At 40.9% G+C, this 8,225-nt stretch overlaps 1 long non-coding RNA gene and 1 pseudogene across 1 annotated transcript; both read left to right on the top strand.

Annotated features, from left to right (window-relative positions):
- The first annotated feature begins 72 nt into the window (after positions 1-72).
- On the top strand, positions 73-6,454 carry LOC116462146 (uncharacterized). Its single transcript, XR_004246251.2, has 3 exons — positions 73-636; positions 1,155-1,221; positions 6,352-6,454. It is a non-coding gene; the product is annotated as an uncharacterized LOC116462146 (long non-coding RNA).
- Positions 1,779-3,630, top strand: LOC131382270 (protein SDA1 homolog; annotated as a pseudogene).
- Positions 6,455-8,225: the final 1,771 nt, after the last annotated feature.

Here is an 8,225-nt window from a genome sequence, read left to right as displayed (position 1 = left end):
CGCCGTCCCTCCCCTGCCCCTGACGTCAGGGCCCGCCCAGGCCACGTGATGACAACACAAGCGACCGGACGGGGCAGGGGCGCTCCCCTGCGGGCCCCGGACGTGGAGACGCTCGAGTCGGGCTGACGCGCGCGCCGGGAAGGAACTCTTGCGTGTGACTTGGGATGACCGCATGGGATGAGTGATGCCAATGGCACTGGGAGAGAGGATGAGGAAAAGCGGAATGAGGAAGTGCGCTCCTGTGTTAGCGCCCGTGCCTCCTCTCACACAGGCTCCACACTGCTGCACCCAGCCTTGCGCATGCATCTGTTTTCTACCTCTTAGGACTCACTTCTGCAATAGGTGTCTTGGGGACACAAAGGAAGCCCCAAACCCAGGTGCCTCCACGTGTAAACTCCAAATAAAGCTGCTGAAACATCAACACTCCATACGGGAAACAAGGGAAGGCCGCCCCCAAATTTAATTGTTACAGAATTTTTAAAATGTCGATAACAAACACACCATCGTTGTAAAAAAAAGAGAGAAGAAAAGGAAAGAAAGAAAAAAAAATTCAGGAAAACAGAGAGAAGAAAGTATTCACCCAAATCCCATCGACTAATCGATTTCTGGGACATGACGTGGGAAGCCGTTTATCCTGTACGTGGATGACGTTAAACTATGTTCCTCAGCACACCTCTTGCTTCACATCTCCATGTCTTCGTCCAGTCTCCTTGGTCTGCTGTATGAGTCACATGTTTCTCTCAGTCTCTAACTTGTGTTTTAATTTTTTTTTTCAGTCTGTAGAAGCTTAAGGTTTTCATGTAATCAGATTTATCATTCTTACATGGCTTGGGGAGACCTTCACACCAAGATTATTAATCTATAATTCCCTTATAACTTTTTCTAATTTTCTTATAGGCTTAACTTTACATTTAGAGCTCTAATCCATCTGAAATTTATTTTCCATATGCTGTAAATTATTTAACTTCAATTCTTCCCAATTTTGTAGCTCATTGACCCAATAATATTAATTTTAAGCCATCCTTTCCACCCTGATTTGAAATTGCACCTTTGTCACTCTCTGAATGCCCACAAAAATGTGAGTCTGTTTCAGGGCTATCTGCAATACCTCTGTTAGATAACTATTAAAGTTTCTCTTCCTTTGTCTTTTTCAGATGTTAATGGCTAGTTACTCTTCAGATGAACTTAAAAATGGACCTGTCCAAGATTGACCATGTGTTGGTAATTATTGAAGCTGTGTAATACATTAAAGTATTCCTCTAATTTGTTAATATATTTGAAAAATTCCATGCTAAAAGGTTTTTTTTAAGTATTGATTTGTCAAATCCCTTTGCAAATTCTTTTAAGATTTTGGTCAGAAATGAACTCTATTAATAGATTGAGTGCTGTTTCCGGTCATACCCGGAAGCAGGAGTTCAAGCCACAGCTGGTAGGGATTGGCGGCTGCTGGCCATCTGAGTTTTATTAAAACTGCTCGCCGCGAAGCCAGTTTGCAGCCAGAATGTCCAGCAGAAACAACAACAAGCTGCCCAGCAACCTGACTGCAGTTACAGAATCTGATGAAGTGAGACCCGCCACCCTCCATCTAGGAGTTTCTACAGCAGTATAATCACTACACATCCAATGTGGAGATTTTCAAATTGCAACCATATAAACCTAGTAAAGAACTAGCAGAGCTGGTGGTGTTTATGGCACAGAACGTCCTAAATATGTGCATCTGAATAATAGGAGAGAAAGAGAGAAACTTCAGAAGAGCCTTTGCTTTGTTATAGATTAGTCACTGCTACCCAGGGTATCTAAGTTATTTTCCTCAAGTGGTGAAAGATCTTCTGTCCTGTAATCATACCGTATTGGATCCAGATCTTCGAATGACATTTTGCAAAGCTTTGATCTTGCTGAGAAATAAGAATCTCATCAATCCATCAAGCCTGCTAGAACTCTTCTTTGAACTTCTCTTTTGCCAGGATAAGCTTCTGCGAAAGACTTTATACACACATATCGTGACTGATATCAAGAATATAAACGCAAAACACAAGAATAAAGTGGATGTAGTATTGTGAAATTTCATGTACACCATGTTAAGAGATAGCAATGCAACCGCAGCCAAGATGTCTTTAGATGTTATGATTGAACTCTACAGAAGGAACATCTGGAATGATACCAAAACTGTCAATGTTATCACAACTGAATGTTTCTCTAAGGCCACCAAGATATTAGTTGCTGCTTTGACATTCTTTCTTGGAAAAGATGAAGATGAAAAACAGGACAGTGACTCCAAATCTGAGGATGACGGACCAACAGCAAGAGACCTGCTAGCACAATATGCTACAGGGAAGAAAGTTCCCAAAACAAGAAAAAGTTGGAAAAGGCAACGAAACTGCTCAAGAAACAAAAGAAGAAGGAAAAACCAGAGGTGTTTAACTTTTTAGCCGTTCACTTGATTCATGATCCCCAAGATTTTGCAGAAAAACTACTAAAGCAGCTTGAGTGCTGTAAGGAGAGGTTGGAAGTGAAGATGATGCTCATGAACCTCATCTCAGATTGGTGGGAATTCATAAGCCCTTCCTCTTCAATTTCTATCACTTTTTGCAAAGGTTTCTGCAGCCCCACCAAAGAGAAGTAACAATGATCCTTCTGTTTGCTGCACAAGCATCTCATCACCTAGTACACCCAGCGATTATTCAATCATTGCTTATGACTGTGGCCAACAATTTTGTTACCGACAAGAACTCTGGAGAAGCCATGACAGTAGGAATCAATGCTGTAAAAGAGATAACAGCTCAGTGTCCTCTGGCCATGACTGAAGAGCTTCTCCAAGACCTGGCTCAGTATAAAACACACAAGGATAATAATGTAATGATGTCTGCTAGAACTTTGATTCGGCTCTTCCGAACACTGAATCCTCAGATGCTGCAGAAGAAATACCGGGGTAAGCCTACAGAAGCCTCAGTAGAAGCAAGAGTACAAGAATATGGAGAATTAGATGCTAAAGATTACATTCCAGAAGCAGAAGTTCTGGAAGTTGAGAAAGGAGAATGCTGAAAATGATGAAGATGGATGGGAAAGTACCAGTCTCAGTGAGGAGGAGGATGCCGATGGCGAATGAGTTGATGTGCAACACTCTTCCGATGAAGAACAACAAGAAATTTCCAAGAAGCTGAACAGCATGCCCATGGAGGAGCAGAAAGCCAAAACTGCAGCCGTCAGCACCAGTCGAGTTTTAAGTTAGGAAGACTTCCAGAAAATCCGCATGGCGCAAATGAGAAAAGAACTTGACGCTGTCCCCTGGGAAATCCCAGAAGAGGAAATATATTGAAATCGACAGTGATGAAGAGCCCAAGGGTGAATTACTTTCTCTTTGGGACATTGAACGCCTTCATAAAAAGCCAAAGTCTGACAGAGACAAGACTAGCAACTGCAATGGCTGGAAAAACAGACTAAAAAGAATTTGTGAGGAAGAAAACCAAAGTGAATCCATTTTCCAGTTCAAAAAATAAAGAAGAAAAAACAGAAGAACTTTATGATGATGTGGTATAGCCAGAATGTCTGGTCAAAAAATAAGGGTTTCTTCCGAGAAAAACAGTTGATGCTGCGAGATGCCTTTTGAAAAAGAGAAAAAGAATGAAGTAACTTCCTAGAAAGTTTTCCATTCCAAGAAGAATGCTAAGTTTGTGTCATTACTCTGAAAATTGGTAAATCAAGCATGTTTGTTTACATTAAAAAGTCCAGAAGCACTATATTATGAAAACTGCTGAAAATGTGGCAGCAATTTGGTGTTTTTATTTTGGAGACAGCTAATGATGGGAGATGTTAATGTAAATAGTGGTGGTAGTGTAATATCATTTATCATTCATGCAAAAAAAAGTATTGAGTGCCTATTAATTGTGACTGTAGATACAAAATGAATGGGTTGTAACTACCCCTTCACTCAAGGCATTGACAGCTTAGTTGTGGGGGTGGACACATACATGTGTATTTACAGTGCAGTGTAAATAGTTCTGTAGTAGAGGTAGGTCCGTATTTCTATGCGGACACTGAGGCCTTATGGACTAACTCTGTGAGGATGGGGGTTATATATTCCTGTAAAACAAAGCAAAACAGGACATTTGTAACAAGAGTAAGAGATTCTTACTTATATATAGGCTTACCTGCTGAAAACAGGCCCCTGCTGTACAGATTTTGGGTACGTAATTTAGCTCTTTTAGTCAATCCAAAAGATTTAAATGACCCCCTCTTTTTTTTGAATGCCATGTAAAGGCTTTTTGGTTAAGACCTCACTTTTAAAATTGCCTTAAGTATAAATAGTACCTTTGGAATGTATTTAGTTCATCATTTGAGATGCCTTCATACTGATTTCCTCGACCTTCCTTCACCCTGTGTTATTTTCAGCCCAACGTTTGTTTTAATAAAAGGTTTCTAATGCCAAATAATAAAAAAAAATTGAGGGGATTATTGACATATTTATAGAATTGTTTTCCCAGTCAGGACTACGAGATCCCACTTTGTTCTATTTTCCTTTTAGGTGCTCCTTTTAAAAGGTTTTAAACTTTCAAAAAAATGTTTTTTATTAATCATATGCTATTTTATTTTATTTTTATTTTTTTGAGACAAGGTCTCATGCTATCATCCTGGCTGAAGTGCAGTGGTACAATCACAGCTCACTGTAGCCTCAGCCTCCCGGGCTCAAGTGATCATCCCACCTCAGCTTTCCCAGTAGGCGGAACTACAGGTGCCTGCAATCATGTCCAGCTATTTTTTTGTGTTTTTTATAGAGACAGAGTTTTCCTGTGTTGCTCAGGCAAGTCCTGAACTCCTGGTCTTATGGGATCCCCCTGCTTCAGCCTCCCAAACTGCTGGAATTACAGGCATGAGCCACTTTGCCCAGCTTACTATACTGATTTTCTTGAAAATAATTAGAAAGTTTCCTTTTCTCTGGTCTTACATAGATGACACTGAAATTACTTTCTTTCAAGAGATGTTATAATTCCCTGTGGAAACACTGGGGCCTGGTGCTTTTAGGAAGCTCATCTCTGTTTCTATAGGATGTTACTTTTATTTCTTATTTTATGTTGTTTGCCCCCTGTTTTTTTCTGGATTATATTACCTAATCATTTATTTTATTGACTCTTAAATTGAATTCCTGCTTCCTAATTGTATTATTCCTAATTCTTGTTTTTGTTTTTTTTTTGAGACGAAGTCTAGCTTTGTTGCCCAGGCTGGAGTGCAGTGGCACAATCTCGGCTCACTGCAACCTCCGCCTCCTGGGTTCAAGCAATTCTTCTGCCTCAGCCTCCTGAGTAGCTGGGATTACAGGTGCCCGCCACCACGCCCGGCTATTTTTTTCTATTTTTTTTTTAGTAGAGATGGGGTTTCACCATGTTGCCCAGGCTGGTCTCAAACTCCTGACCTTGTGATCCACCCGCCTTGGCCTCCTAAAGTGCTGGGATTACAGGCGTGAGCCACCGTGCCTAGCCTCCCAATTCTTTTTTAACAGCCCCATTGAAATATAATTCACATACTATACAGTTCATCCACTTAAAGTTCAATGTTTTTTGTATATTCAGAGTTACGTAACCATCACAGTCTAACTTTGGAACACTTTTGTCACACTGCCCCCCACCCCCCCAATGAAACCCTGTACTCATTGGCAGTCACCCTCATCCTTTCCTAGCTTCTTATATATTTGATACTTATTTCATTCTTTATTAATTTGGGTATTTAAGAATTTTTCCCTGGTCAGATTTGGTTTTTGTATCATTTCTAGTTTGGGAATTTTTTTTTTTTTTTTTTAGGTGTTCTCTGGGGCCTAACTTAATGATTCCTTTTGGGGACTATTCCCTATTTGAAAAGAAGGTGTAGTTTGTGTTCACAAAATCAGGTTTGATGTATCTGTTGGAACCACCTTAATGTGATTTAAGTTTTTATATAGTTGACTATTTTCCCCCCTTTACATGTCATGGACTTCAAGAGGTAAATTAATATCTCCTACTCCTGTTTTTCTTCTTGTATCTTCATTCCTTATAGTTGATGCACAGATATTCATAACTATCCCTGTTTATCACTATAAAGTGGTCATAATTTTGTCTTCAGTTCAACCTCAATATTAAGATCATGGTTTGGGTTTTTACTATTATTATTGTTGCTTAGTTGTATTCGCCTGATGAAATTTTAATTTTTGTTCAGTTAGTTACCTTTATAACTATATATTTATATAATCCTCCTAATCCTTCTTTTCCTTAGTTTCTTTTAATGCCCAGCAAGGAACAGTAATGAAATTAGTATAATTCCTCTTCTTCCACCTTTACCTCTACTACCCATTTTTTAGTTGATCATATCCTTTTTTTTGGATAGGTTCTCACTCTGTCACCCAGGCTGGAGTGCAGTGGCAGGATCCCAGCTCACTGCAACCTCCACCTCCCGGGTTCAAGCGATTCTTGTGCCTCAGCCTCCTGAGTAGCTGGGATTACAGGTATGTACCACCATGCACAGCTTTTTTGTATTTTTAGTAATAAAGATGGGGTCTCACCATGTTGGCCAGGCCGGTCTTAACCCCTGACCTCACGTGATCCACCTACCTTGGCCTCCTCCAGTGTTGGGCTTACAGACATGAGCCACCACGCCCAGCTGATATCCCCACTTAATATTTACTTTTCTCATTTTAGCTATAGTTGTACTTCTATTACTTGATTGTGGCAATAGCTACTGGATACAAATACTATTACTTGATTTATTAAAATAATTAATTTTCATAAGAAATAAGGTAATATACTTGCTCTACCAATTTATTTATTTATTTATTTAGAGACAGAGTCTCGTTCTGTCACCCAGGCTGGAGTGCAGTGGGGTTTGAGACCAGCCTGGGCAACATGATGAAACCCCATCTCTACAAAAAATACAAAAGGGTGTGATGGTGCACATCTGTAGTCTCAGCTACCCGGGAGGCTGAGGTGGGAGGATCACCTGAGCTCGGGGTTTAAGGTAGCAGTGAACTGTGATCGCACCACTGCCCTACTGCCCTCCAGTCTGGGTGATGGAGTAAGACTGTCTGAAAAATAAAATAAATAAGTAAAAAGAAAAGAAAAGAAAAAAACAGAAACGACGCTGTGCTCTACAAGATGTTTTACTATTAATTAATTTTTGAGCATTGATTCCATAATACCATATCCAATTACAAGTAGTTTTGCCTGGTTTGGTTGTAATTTTATTTTATTTTGAGACGGAGTCTTGCTCTGTCGCCCAGGCTGAGTGCAGTGGTGCAATCTCGGCTCACTGCAAGCTCCGCCTCCCGGGTTCACGCCATTCTCCTGCCTCAGCCTCCCGAGTAGCTGGGACTACAGGCGCCCGCCACCACGCCCGGCTAATTTTTTGTATTTTTAGTAGAGACGGGGTTTCACCGTGGTCTCGATCTCCTGACCTCGTGATCCGCCCGCCTCGGCCTCCCAAAGTGCTGGGATTACAAGCGTGAGCCACCCCGCCCGGCTGGTTGTAATTTTAAAGCAAAAGAGGAGGTACAAACTCAAATGGTTACAGAAGGAAAGGGAATTAGTAAGTGTAGTTGAGTTGAGGAGTGACTGTTGAGAGGCATTGTCATCCAGTGACCAAATAAACTTGTCTGCAAATAGGTCAGCACTTGGCTACCAGTGGACAGAAAGAAGTAAGGATGAGAAGAGGGAAGAAGGAGAGAGGAGGAGGGAGAAGTTTCCATTTTCTAGGCTGGGCACAGTGGTGGCTCATGCCTCCAATCCCAACATTTTGGGAGGTGGACTCGAGAGGATCACTTGAGCCCAGGAATTGAAGCTTAGCTTGGGCAACATCTCTACAAAAACTTTAAAAAAAAGTTAGCTGGGCAATGGTAGCAGGTGCCTGTAGTCCCAGCTACTTGGGAGGCTGAGATGAGAGGATTGGGCCCAAGAGATTGAGGCTGCAGTGAGCCATGATCAGGCCATTGCATTACAGCCTGGGTGACAGTGTGAGACCGTGTCTCAAAAAGCAATTATCATTATTATATTTTCTTAAACTCACAGGATTCCTATTGTGGCAGTCCAGCACGTCCTAACCACTTTGCTCTGTTACTTAACAACTACATTACCTGATCAGTGAATCTTTTTAGGCATTGGTAGGTTAAGTGTTGGGCAACAAAAGTTTGATATAGATTTGGGCTAACAAATTAACGTTTTCAAAGATACTGTAATAGAGCAAAATGGTGTTTGACAAACTCAAATTAT

This window comes from Hylobates moloch, unplaced genomic scaffold (genome assembly GCF_009828535.3).
Source record: "Hylobates moloch isolate HMO894 unplaced genomic scaffold, HMol_V3 SCAFFOLD_22, whole genome shotgun sequence".
NCBI classification, from domain to species: Eukaryota; Metazoa; Chordata; class Mammalia; order Primates; family Hylobatidae; genus Hylobates; species Hylobates moloch.
This window is presented reverse-complemented; position numbering and strand designations above follow the sequence as displayed.